This window comes from Hemiscyllium ocellatum, chromosome 33, assembly GCF_020745735.1.
Source record: "Hemiscyllium ocellatum isolate sHemOce1 chromosome 33, sHemOce1.pat.X.cur, whole genome shotgun sequence".
NCBI lineage: Eukaryota > Metazoa > Chordata > Chondrichthyes > Orectolobiformes > Hemiscylliidae > Hemiscyllium > Hemiscyllium ocellatum.
In genome coordinates, this window is record NC_083433.1 from 14,833,286 (window position 1) to 14,847,484 (window position 14,199).

Genomic DNA, 14,199 nt, shown 5'->3' on the forward strand with positions numbered 1-14,199 from the left:
ACAACCTCAATTATCCAAACGAAACAGACGGGGAGTATTTTGATCGGATAACTGAGTGTTCGGATAACTGATTGTTCGGATAATGGATAACGTTTTTACAGGACCTTGAGACCTTGGTCGGATAATCCGAAATTAGGATAATTGATTTTTGGATAACCGAGGTCGTTCTGTACTAAGCTCAGTTTTGAAACCTCTGATGGAATGTATCTCCACCACTCTTCCAGGAGGCACATTCCAAAACTTGGAAGTGAAAATAAGGGAAAAGCCACAAAGGAGAAAAGAACAAATAAGAGACAGAATTAATTGTTAAGTTCAAATGGCTACAAAGTTGCGAAATGGGAAATGTGATGCTTTCCTTAATCTTGTGTTCAGCCTCATAGGACAGTGCACAGGTCATGGACAGAGAGGTCAGTGTGAGGGAAATGTGGAGGATTAAAATTGCAGGGCACAGGGAGCATCGCTCTTGTGATGCAGCAGTAGTGTCCCTACCTCTGAGGCAGGAGGCTCAGATTCAACTTCCACCTACTCCCAATGTGTATCACAACAGATCTGAGCAGGTTAAAAATATTTAGAATCGTAAGGAGAAGAAGATGGTCACATGATAGATTATAACATTAAACAAAATTATTCAGCAGAACCTCACTCTAGTCCGATGTCTCCTCAAATTCATTTCAGGATTTATTTTGTCGTGAATTTCAGCAATCTGTCTTTAAACTGGTGGTTACGTTCCATGCCTTGGTTGCTCTGAACAATTGAGCAATTCAGTAGAAAGACTGGCGGAAGATGTTCTGTGATACGTCCTGCTCTCACAGCTCTGTACCCAACCACCAAGGGAGACAGCAGCATGGCTCTGAAAGCGACTCTCTCAGAACATTAGATTACTTACAGTGTGGAAACAGGCCCTTCGGCCCAACAAGTCCACACCGACCCGCCGAAGCGCAACCCACCCATACCCCTACATACACCCCTTACCTAACACTACGGGCAATTTAGCATGGCCAATTCACCTGACCCGCACATCTTTGGACTGTGGGAGGAAACCGGAGCACCCGGAGGAAACCCACGCAGACACGGGGAGAACGTGCAAACTCCACACAGTCAGTCGCCTGAGTCGGGAATTGAACCCGGGTCTCAGGTGCTGTGAGGCAGCAGTGCTAACCACTGTGCCACCGTGCCGCCCGTGTAACACCTTCCTTCTCATCTCCTCACCATCCTCAGTCTGGTGCTGCACCGCTGCATCACAAGAACGATTTAATAAAAGAGATTCATACTTTCTGGTTAAACAAACTGTCCGGAAGTGTTATTACATACCTCTGGAGTGGATAAGATTTGCATTGGGTGTTCAAGCCCAGAGGTAGGAGCACTACCACCGCGCCACAGGAGGTCCTAATTCCGCCACTATCCTGTTTAATGTTTTTGGCCATGGATTGTTTGTTTGAAGCTGTCTCTGAGTTTGAAGGTTCATAGTCCTGTCCTCTCGGACTGAGTAGGCTGCTGCTTCACCTCAGCACTGAGGGGGCCTGGCATTGATCAAAGGTCCATCTTTTGGATGAGGCATTAACTAATAATCTTATCTACTCTCTCAGGTGGACATATAACATCCCATGGCCTTGTTTGTGGGACTGGCTTGTGCAAAATGGCTTCCACAGAGACTCCACTTAACGTGCTGCAGAGTGTTTTGAGAAATCCAGAAGGTGCTTTATAAATGCAATTCTTCCTTTCCAACGGTTTCAATTCTCTCTAAATTAAGCACTGTGTGGATCAGATCACATCTCTGCTCCTCACTGACCCAGTTTGACTCCCAGCATCTTCAAGGCATATTTAGCAACCGTCAATTAAATGATGCTCAAACCCAGATGAAGATCTCTGACATCAATGTTTTAAGTTTCAATCAACATGTTTTATAAAGATATCATGTAAATATGCCTTGGTCCAGCAAGGCTTTTGAACTGGGATTCTGCCCTTGCATAACCATAGATTTCATATTGCTCCATTAGTGCAGAAAGAGGCCATTTGTCCCATCAAGTCTGAGCATCCCACCCAGACCATCTCTGTAACCCCACGTTTACCATGGCTAACCCACCTAACCTGGATATGCAGGGCAACTTAGCAAGGCCGGTCCACCTAACTTGCACATCTTTGGATGGTGGGAGGAAACCAATACAGGTACGGGGAAAATGTGCAAGCCCCGCACAAATAGCTGCCTGAGGCTTGAATTGAACCTGAGTCCCTGGTGCTGTGAGGCAGCAGTGTTAACCACTGAGCCAGCGTGTTACTCTTTATCTATAACTTTGTCTGTACTTCCATTGGCTTTCTCAGCTCCTTTGAAACCCCATTTCTCATTAAGTCATTCAATGCGACATCTGAAGTGCCTATATTTTGCACTGAAATCATGGAGTGGGCTAAAGCCATGACCTTTTGACTCAGCTAAGTGTGTTACCACCAAACCAAGCTGACACCGCTCTTTATCCTGCCTCCCTATGGTGTAGCATATTTTAGCAGAGAGTGCCTGTTGAGTCAGTTGTAAATTGAGATGAAAAGATCCTGATTGCTAATGTTGTCAGTTCCATCTGGATTGTCATGTCAGGAAAGAAAGATGCTCTCAGCACTTCTGAATATTGTGTCTTCCATAATCCACATGACCCTCTCTGTGGAGACACAACAATCCATTCTATCCTTGGACTCAATTTCTTACTTAGAGTCACAGAGTCACAGAGATGTACAGCATGGAAACAGGCCTTTCGGTCCAACTCATCCATGCCAACCAGATATCCTAAATTAATCTAGTCACATTTGCCTTCATTTGGCACATATCCCTCTTAAACCCTTCCTATTCATATACCCATCCAGATGCCTTTTAAATGTTGTAATTGTACTAGCTTCCACCACTTCCTCTGGCAGCTTGTTCCATGCACACACCACCCTCTGTGTGAAAAAATTGTCTGTCAGGTCCCTTATTTATCTTTTCCCTCTCACCTTAAACCTATGCTCTTTGGTTTTGGACTCTTCAACCCTGGGGAAAATATCTTGGCTGTTCACCTTATCCATGCCCCTCATGATTTTATAAACCTCTATAAGGTCACCCCTCAGCCTCCAACGCTCCAGGGAAAACAGCCCAGCTTTTTCAGCTTCTTCCTTTAGCTCAAACCTTCCAACCCTGACAACATCCTTGTAAACCTTTTCTGATCCTTTTCAGATTTCACAACATTTTTCCTGTAGCTGGCAACCCAGAATTGAACACAGTCTTTCAAAATTGGCCTAACCAAAGTCCTGTACAGCTGCAACATGACCTCCCAACTCTTATACTTTCTGTGAACTTTACATTTGACTGAAATTGGCAAGACTTGAGCTTATATCCAGAGAGGGATGGATCTTGTGGTTCAATAGTAGTGGCATACACAATCCAGGTTCAAGTCTTATATATCCTGGAATTGTGTCCAAAAAGCTTGGTTAAAGTTAGTTAAAGTGATCGAGGAGTTTGAGGTGCTGGATCAGAGCTCCAGCCATTAACAATAAGGGGTGTGTTGTTGTACAATCATCTATCATGTCCCCAGAGTGAGCAATGCACACGTGACATCTGGCTTTGGGAGCAAAAGGAGGGAAGAGACTGTTGAACACAGGGGTACTCTTTTTACATCTGAGGGAGAAAATCCACGATCAACTGGATTTTCAGGGTGGCATGGTGTCTCAGTGGTTAGCACTGCTGCCTCACAGTGCCAGGGACCCGGGTTTGATTCCAGCCTTGGCGACTATCTGTGTGAAGTTTGCATATTCTCCCTGTGTTGGTGTGGGTTTCCTCTGGGTGCTCCGATTTCCTCCCACAGTCCAAAGATGTGCAAGTTAGGGTGGATTGCCCATGGGGAATCGCGCATAGTGTACAGGGATGTGTAGGTTAAGTCAGGGGAAATGTAGAGTAATAGGGGAATGGGGTTGGGTGGGATATTCTTCAGAGGGTCATTGTGGACTTGTCCAACCAAATGGCCTGTTTCCACACTGTAGGGTTTCTATCAAGTCTTACTCTGCCTCCAGCATGCTTGAGCAGATTGGTGAAAATATCTCCACAGAGAGGGCAGTTTGGGTTATCAATGGAGAGCAAATTGCAGGCACCGTGCCCTTGGTTTTTTGCCAGACGGCTGAGAGTCCTCGAAAGTACAACCCCCACAACTGCATAAGTTCAGAAAACCATCTCTGCAGTAGGAAATAGATGTGCTGTTTTTTTTTAAATCACTTTTAAAGATATTATTTTGCTTGATAAAAAAAATCCTCACTCACAGAATGCCACTGCAGAATGAAATTTTCTAGCTGCAATGAGGCGGGAGCTAAAAATGACTTTTTTTTTGTTATGAACCGCTCTTGTATTTATGAGTCCGTACTTTAATATCCAGTGTGCTGCATGCAGAATGTATCAATATTAATCTGATGCCAGTGCCGCTGGGGGTGCAGTGAAACCCCTAATTCAAACATTTTTTCAATAGCTGTCTTTAAAACAAAAGACCGGCATTTATATAAATGCCCTATAGATCTTTAAATGCAGTTTCGTGTTGTCGTTGTTTTAATGCAGCTGTGTGGCTATAATATTGACACAGCAAGGTCTCAGAGATGGGACAAGTGAAGTTACTCCACAGAGGCCAGTTTCCTGTCACCAATTACTTACAGGTGGAGAGTTCCTTGACACTGATCCAGCTCCCTCAGAGCCAGCTCTCAGCGAACAGAACTCCTGACACTCCTGTTTATTTTTATTTTTAAAATTTTATTCAACAGTACAAAATACAGTGAACAATAAACAGAAAGCAGCAGTTCACAAAAAAACCACTATATACAGGGGAAAAGGCAGCAAAACCAAACCCCAAGCCCCACCGTTCAACCCGTTTTCAGAGAGAGGAGGACAAACCTCAAATCCCACTTCCAATTATCACAAAGGTAACAGTAATAAACACAGGCAAGACAGTGCAATCAAATGAGAAACAGTGCATAGAACACAAACCCAGTATAGCTATAAAAGACACCTGACACCCATCCACACCACATATGGATCAGACAGTCCTTGGCTACCGTTTCTGCAGGATAGTCATCGGCCTTCCACCCTCGGGCAGCTTTCCTATGAGCTGGTTGTTGGCCTTCTGGTCTCCAGTCGCCCTGCATACTGACTGACCCTACCCAGCCCACTTTCCTCCAGGAAGGACATCAGCCACCGGCTCCTGATCCCCTCACGTACTGACCTAACCACCCCCCCCCCCCGACCTGCTTTCCTCCAGTCGGCCTGTCAGCCTTCTAGCACCCCGCCACCCCGCATACTGACTGACCCTTTCTCCTGGCCAGCCTTCCTGTGGACTAGCCATCGGCTGTCTGGCTCTCAGCCTCCCTGCGTACTGACCAGTCCTCCCTGGTCAGCCTTCCTACGGGCTGCCATCGCCTCTTGGCTCAGCCTCTCCACATACTGACGGGCCTGCCCTATACCGGCTTTCCTGTGAGGACGCTATCAGTTGCCTGGCCCTCAGCCACCCTGTGTACTGACAGGTTCCTCCCGGTCCGCTTTCCACCAGGCCAGTCATCAACCCTCCAGCTACCAGTTGCCCCACATACTGATTTGCCCACTCTGGCCCACATCCAATTAATTACAAATCCCACATACATTACCAGAATTCACAAAATCCTCACTACAGTTTCCAGTACCAAGGCAGAGTCCACGCCCGAAGGCAGCAAAGGCACGTCCTGCAGCACACACAGGTGTTCAACCTCTGTTGAGGCCTGGTCCATCCATAGAGAACCAGGCTCACTCACAGGACCCAGTACACTGTGAAGCTGCAGTTAACTCACAGACGTATGGTCCACTCCCGAAGGCAGAATTCACAGCGTACATGTGGGTATTCAGATGGACCAGGCCCACTCACGGGAACACAGTACCCTGTAAATGTGCATTTAACTCACAGGGGTTTGGTCCACTCCAGGATGCAGCAATTGTTCACCTCCCAGCACACACATAGGTGTTCAATCTTTACAGAGGCCTAGTCACCCACAAAGGGCCAGGCCTACACATACAGGAACAGCTCATCTGGAAAGATGTATTGTCTCACAAAGGCTTTGTCCAAACAGCAAAAAAGTGAAAACACATTAAAAAAAAACAAAGAAACCAGAGTGCAAGGGCTAAGCCCTGCCACAAAATAACATAGTCCTTTTCTCAAAATAAAGGAGAAAAGAGTAACACACAGGCTGTTCCCTGATGAGAACTGAGTTATACCTGTAACACACTGACTCTTCAAGTCAGCCAGTTTGAAAGTCAGTCCTCAATAAAAAGGAATGCCAGTTAACAAACTGGCTATATAATAGGAATCAGGTTCCCCCAAAACATACAGAAACCAACAACTTCAGTACACTCTAGATGTAGACAGCTAGCTCAGAGTCAGTCCTCTCCCTGACGCAAATAGAGAGTCCTTGATAGTGATCCAGCTCCCTTAGAACCAGCTCTCAGAGTGAACAGAACCCCTGACCCCCCCTGTTTATAACTGACAGCCAGGGCTCCCTGATTGGACCGGGCTAACAGCCCCAATCAGGGAACTCACATTCAGTGAGGTGCAGCTGGTTTACCTCATTACAATCACCACAATGAGGTCAGTTGGACAGATGCCTTCCCTTGATGCTGCATGATTTCATTTTGGATCACTGATCTCATAGAATCCCTATAGTGCCCACACTGACCCTCTGAAAAAGATCCCACCCAAACCCCCCATCCTCGGTAACCCTGCATTGCCCATGGCCAATCCACTTGACCTCTACATCTTTGGATTGTGGGAGGAAACCCACGCAGACACAGGGAGAATGTGCAAACTCCACACAGACAGCCAACCGAGGCTGGAATTGAACTGAGGTCTCTGGTGCTGTGAGGCAGCAGTGCTAACCACTGTGCCACCTTGATCTGTGTGGGAGATTTGCACCAGTGCTGCTTGGTTAGAGGTTAGATCCTGATCTTTTCCGTTTCTCATAGCCCACTCTCAATTCAGTGATGTTGAGCAGAAATTGGACACAGGTTTGCCACTGGTGCTCCGAGATTAAGTGTGGTGCATGATGGGGAATTCTGAATATAGTGTGGATTGTTGTGTAAGCGCAGCACCAAAAAGATGAAGTAAGACTTGCATTTAAACCATGCTTTTAGGACCACAGGATATTTCAAAACACCCTGCAGCCAATAAAATTCCTTTAGATTGTAGCTGTTGATTTAATGTAGGATACGGGATAGCCAATTTGCTCACATCTAGTTCCTATAAAGAGCACTGAGATTTATGTTTTTAATGACATTGGTTGGGTGATAAACATTAGCCTTGTTTTCTCTTCTTTGGAATGTTGCCGTGGGAGCCATTACATCCAGAGCGAATGAGGCCCTTGGTTCAACATCTCGCCTGAAAGGTGCTGTCCTGACAGTAGGAGAAAGTGAGGACTGCAGATGCTGGAGATCAGAGTCCAAAAGTGTGGCACTAAGAAAGCATAGCAGGTCAGGCAGCATCTGGGAGCAGGACAATTGACGTTTCGGGCATAAGACATTCCTGATGAAGGGTTTATGCCGAAATGTCGATTTTCCTGCTCCTCAGCTGCCGCTTGACCACCTATGCTTTTCCAGTGCCCCACTTTTCAACTATATCAGTGGCTGTATTGTATTCCACAGAAATGAATGATGCAAAGCATTGTAGTTGTATTCTTGGCAGAAGTTATATTGTCAGCATCCTGAGGGATTACCATTGACTAGAAACTGAATCGATAAATACTATGAGTGTGGATCAGGTCAGAGTTTGGGAACTTTGTGATGAGTAACTCACCTCCTGACTACCCAACTCCTATTCTCCAAGGCACATATCAGGAATATGAGAGATTACTGTAATGGGTTACAACATTTAAGAAGCTCCAGGCAGTCCAGGATAAAGAATCCCATTTGACTGTGAACCGACTCCTTCAACAGTTGTTCCCTTAACCACTGATGCACAGTCGCAGCAGTGTGTACCGCCTACAAGATTCACTGCAGTAAGTCACCAAAGTTTCTTCAACAGAGCATTCAAATCCATGATCTCCAACTCCTAAAGGGGAAGAAAGGCAGAGCTATGGGAATCACTGTTCTTTCACTGTCGCTGGCTCAAAATCCGGGATCTCCATTCCTAACGGTGCTGTGGGTATTCCAACACCCCGTGGACTGCAGTGATCAAAGAAAATAACAGCACATTTTTTAAAAAGCATTTAGGGACAGGAAACAAATTGCTAGCCTAGCTAGTGATGTCCACATTCTGTGAAAGAATGCATAAATAGTTGCATCAAAAATATTTTTTCAAGATTTAATTGGATATTAAGACTCATTAGATAAGTGTCTAATGAAATTTCGAGTATCTTAATACAGTTATTTTTAAAATTCCAGAATTTCAAATAGATTCAAAAACTACTACGTACAGTTGGCTGAAACAACCTACTTAAACAGCATAATGTACGGATTTTGATATTAATCATTGTATAATTGGTTTTACATTTATCAGGTTATGTAAGCTTTTAACTGTCTTATTATGGGGGAGTTACAAGAGCCCTGTTGAGCTGCTCATTGTCTACTGATTCCACTTAGAGCTAGAGGGAGCATGTTTGAAGGATGCCGTTCCCAAGGGACTGAAGGAGGATTTCCAGCCTCTCAATTTTAACTCATTACAGGGAGATGTTTGTGTCATTGGCCAGTCAGTGTGTTATAACATGGGGTAAACCTCTCTGCTAATTTAAACCAGCGACATAGAAAAAGTTCACCTCACACTATAATCTGTTAAAATTCCAGAGGCAAAGAACTATCTCAGAGGTCACTATTTAAAGTAAAAATTAGCAATTCTATTCCTTGAGTCCAACAGAGAATATTAAAACCAACAACCATTTACAACTCCTTTCTCTTAAACCTATCTTTTATCTCCCACTCTACAATACTGCTCCGATAAAAAAAATCCCGATTAAGATTCAAAAGAAAATAATCACGTTTCAAAAAACTGGTCAGCTTTGTCGATTCTCCTTTGTAGATTTTCCTCTGTAGATTTTCTCTAGGTTGGTTTCAATGTTCTGCTGCACAAACGTCTTATGGACAGGTACCTTTCAGAGAGCTGTTCAACTAGCAATCTATATTTGGGGATGTCCTTGATAGTTCTCCTTCTAACTATTCAAAATGTCCAGTTTTATACCCAAAACATCAGATCTTTCATTGGTTTTAATATTATCGAAGCACTAAATTCAAATTTGATCGGAGTTTGGCATCTTGGGGCACAATGTAAACTGATTGGCTAAATTTCAATTTGTTTCTGTTTCATGGCAACTCATCTGCAGGTATTTATTTCAACCAAGTGTTATATTGTTACCTTGTTCAAGACTCTCTGTGCTTTGTCAGTCCTTGCTAGCTTTTCAACCCTCTTAAAGGTATAGTCCACCTCCACACCTTCCTAACAAGTATAAATGATAAAGGCTGCAGGTTTCCTCTGAGTTTCATTGACGATACCCATGTCACCTTGATGGAAGGGCTTCTGAATCTAACATTCACATACTGGCTGAATGCCTTTTTTTTACTTTAGGAGGTGACTTTATACAAGTTTATACATGAGGGGTATAGATAGGGTTAATGGCAGGTGGGTTTCCCTAAGATGGAGCATTTCAAGTCTAGGGGGCACACTCTTAAGGTGAGGGGAGCGATATTTAAAAAAGACACGAGGGATAACTTTTTTTCCACAGTGGATGTTTCGTGTGTGGAATGAACTTCCTGAAGAAGAGATGGATGTGGGCACAACATCTTGTTTAAAAGACATTTGGATAAGAACATGAATAGGAAAGGTTTGGAGGGATATGGGCCAGGAGCAGGCAGGTGGGACTAGTTTAGTTTGGGATTATGGTCAGTATGGACTGGTTGGACCGAAGGGTCTGTTTCCATGCTGTTTGACTCCATGACTTCGTCTTCATGACTGGAACAATTTATTTGTGATTTTTGGCAAGAGATTATGGCTGAATTGTTCAAGAAATTGGCTGTTTCAGATATGGTGACACTCAGGTAAGGCTTCTCGCCTTGATCTCTCTGAGATTTGTCGCGCAGTTCTTTGAGAATTGTCTGCACTATGTGTGTCTAGTGCTCCAGTTTGTCCTAGCTTCCTTCCCACCAGACATGGAAGTACTGACCACTACCAGGAACTTCCCCCCCCCCCCCCCCTCAGGGATTCCCGGCCCAGGTGTCAACTTTAAAGCCCAGCTTTGCACCAGGTCAAACACTACCATCCAGGAGTTGCCCTTCACCCTGCACATATTAGGATGGGAAACAAAATGAAACACTGCTCAGGGCACACAGGTGCTATGGCTAACATTTCAGACCTGATAGAGGTTTGTAAAATCATGAGGGGCACAGCTGAGGTGAATAGCAAAGATCTTTTCCCTAGCATTGGGGAGTCCAAAACTAAAGGGCATAGGTTTAAGGTCAGAGGAGAAAGGTTTAAAAGAGACCTGAGGGGGCACCGTTTTCACACCGAGGGTGGTTCACAAGTGGAATGAATTAGAATTCCTACAGTGTGAAAAACAGACCCTTCGGTCCAGCAAATATACACCATCCCTCCATAGAGTAACCCACCCAGACCCATTCCACCCCCCCCCCTGACTAACACACCTAACCTACACTGCCCTATGGGCAATTTAGCATGGCCAATTCACCTAACCTGCACATCTTTGGAATGTGGGAAAACAACGCACTCAGACACAGGGAGAATGTGCAAACTCCACACAGACAGACACCCAAAGCTAGAATCATACCCAGGTCCCTGGTGTGGAGAGCTAGCAGTGCAAGCCACTGAGCAACCATGCCATCCCAGGGGCAGTGGTGGACACAGGTACAGTTATAACATTTAAAAAGCATTTGTATGGGCTCATGAATAGGAAAGGTTTTGCAGGAAATGGGCTAAATGCAAGCAGATGGGACTGAGTTTAGCTTTGAAAATTTGGTCAGCATGGATGAGTTGGACCAAAGGGTCTGTTTCTGTGCTGTGTCTCTGTGATGTAATAAATTGGTATTTAAGAACCAAGTCATACAGCGTACTCTTTCCATTTTAGAACCCTGTCTAGTCTTCCAGCAAAGCATGTGAAAGCTTTGGATGGGGTTCAGAAAAGATTTATTGCAATGGGTCCAGAAATGAGAGATTTCAGTTAGAGTCATAGAGTCATACAGCACTCGGAAAGACAAGGCTGACAAGAGATTTGATTGAGGTATTCCAAATCAAGAAGGCTGTAAAGATATCAGATTGGAGTAAATTTTCCCATTGGCACGACCAGAGGATGTTGATTTAAGTTGATCGGTAAAAAGAACCAAAGATGACTCGAGAAAACCTTTCTTTAACGTAATGAGTGATTAGGAAACACTGCAGATGATGGACGCAGATTCAATTGTAGCTTTTGAAGGATGAGCATGTGAAGGGAAAAGGGCCTGAGGAAAGGGTGAGCATGTGAGATGAGGTAAATTGCTCCTGCAGAGTGTTAGCTTAGCCCCGATAGGTGGGAGATCTTTGCTGTAATCGTGCAAATATGCTATTTGAGTTGTGCAAGTTATTTAAAGCATTCATGAAAAGGAAATTCTTCCAGTGCTGTCAAAAGTTATTGCTATTATAAATTTTAAGTACATCACGGGATAAGGAGCTGTGCAGGATAATGCCTTTGAGGGAGGTCAGCCATGGTCTAGTTGAATAGTGGAACAGTCTCAAAGGGCTGAATGGCATACTCCTGATTCTATTTTCTAAGCCCCTGTTGGCTAATTTTAAGTGTAGTTGAAAATGTGTTGCTGGTTAAAGCACAGCAGGTCAGGCAGCATCCAAGGAATAGGAAATTCGACGTTTCGGGCATAAGCCCTTCATCAGGAATGAGGAGAGAGTGCCAGGCAGGCTAAGATAAGAGACTCACTGAAATCCTTGTAGAGGGAAGAAGAGAGCTTCTTCAAGGAAGGCATCCTTGCAAGAGGATTCGCAGTAGGTTAAAATCTGTGTAGTCAATCTTCTGGAAATGCGTCAAGTGTGCTTTCCTTTATCGGTCAGAGTATTGAGTACACGTGTTGGGAGGTCATGTTGCGGCTGTACAGGACATTGGTTAGGCCACTGTTGGAATATTGCATGCAATTCTGGTCTCCTTCCTATCAGAATGATGTTGTGAAACTTGAAAAAGTTCAGTAAAAATTTACAAGGATGTTGCGTGGGTTGGAGGGTTTGAGCTATAGGGAGAGGTTGAACAGGCTGGGGCTATTTTCCCTGGAGCATCAGCGGCTGAGGGGTGACTTTATAGAGTTTTATAAAATCATGAGGGGCATGGATAGGGTAAATAGACACAGTCTTTTCTGTGGGGTGGGGGAGTCCAGAACCAGAGAGCATAGATTTAGGGTGAGATATAAAAGAGATCTAAGGGGCAACGTTTTACGTGTATGGAATGAGCTGCCAGAGGAAGTGGTGGAGGCTGGTACAATTGCAACATTTAAAAGGCATTTGGATGGGTATATGAACAAGAAGGGTTTGGAGGGATATGGGCCGGATGCTGGAGGGTGGGACTGGATTGGGTTGGGGTAATTTGCTTGGCATAGACGGGTTGGATTGAAGGGTCTGTTTCCGTGCTGTACATCTCTATGACTCTATGATTCTAAGAGCCTTAAGAACAAAATGTTCAGGTACCACACAGTAAAATAACTCGTATCTCAGGCTTGAGGCAACTAACAGTGATGGCACATACTTGTCAGGGCCAATGAAATGACAGTTCTTTACTTGAGGAAAGAAAACTGCAGATGCAGGAGGTTTTCCAATTCTGACAGGTTCCATTTTTATCTAAATTCTTCCTTTTGTGATACAGCTTTTGTTTAAAAAAAATCACTGTCACACAACATCCTATGATCTTCTCGATAATAACAAATGAAAACACATCTATAATCCTTACCCTTCACCCAACAGCATCTCACAATGGTTTAGAATAACTTGCTTTCGATCATTCTCTGTGAACACAGATATAAAGAAAAAAACCCCTGAGGTTTGAAGTGAGATTAAAGACGTTCAGTAATCTGTGCATCGTTCTCGGTGAGCAGTCTGTCCATAAACAAAACCTTTCATTACCTCCTCAGACAAAATGTGAGCTCTCTCCAGAGGGCGATCAAAGAAGGTGAAGTATCATTTGGGGATATGTTAGTGCATTGCTCATGTAATCCTAAGGACCAGGCTAATTTTCTTAGGCTATGGGTTCAAATCCCACCATGGCACCTCGTGGAATTTAAATTCAATTAGTAAAATCTGGAATTGGAAGTCCCAATAATCATACCTGCCAATGATAATGCTTTGTTTACCCTGTTATAGTAATCATACCTGTCAATGATAATGCTTTATTTACCCTGTTACATTGCTCAATTGTTCTATATTAAATTGTGTGAGTCTGGTAACTGATCTATAATCACGAAGCCTAATTGATTAGGCCTGAGAGTTACATAATGGAACAACATTGAAAGTGGTGGCAGCATTTTTTAGGCATTGTGTAAAGCTTTGTAAATGATGTCATTGAGTCATAGAGAAGTTTAATACTTCTCTATGTGTACAAGATAATACATGGCTTGGAAAGGGTGGACGCTAAGAAGTTGTTTCCATTAGGCGAGGAGACTAGGACTCGTGAACACAGCCTTAGAATTAGAGGGGGTCAATTCAGAACAGAAATGTGGAGACATTTCTTCAGCCAGAGGGTGGTGGGCCTGTGGAATTCATTGCCACGGAGTGCAGTGGAGGCCGGGACGCTAAATGTCTTCAAGGCAGAAATTGATAGATTCTTATTGTCTCGAGGAATTAAGGGCTATGGGGAGAACGCTGGTAAGTGGAGTTGAAATGCCCATCAGCCATGATTGAATGGCGGAGTGGACTCGATGGGCCGAATGGCCTTACTTCCACTCCTATGTCTTATGGTCTTATGGTCTTAACACAGAAACGGAGCCTTCAGTCCAACTCGCCCATGCCGTCCAGATATCCCAACCCAATCCAGTCCTATTTGCCAGAACTTAACCCATATCCCTCCAAACCCTTCCTATTCATACACCCATCCAGATGTCTTTTAAATGCTGTAATTGTACCAGCCTCCACCACTTCCTTTGGCAGCTCATTCCAGACATGTACCACCCTCTGTGTGAAAAGGTTGCCCCTTAGGTCTCTTTTAAATCTTTCCCCT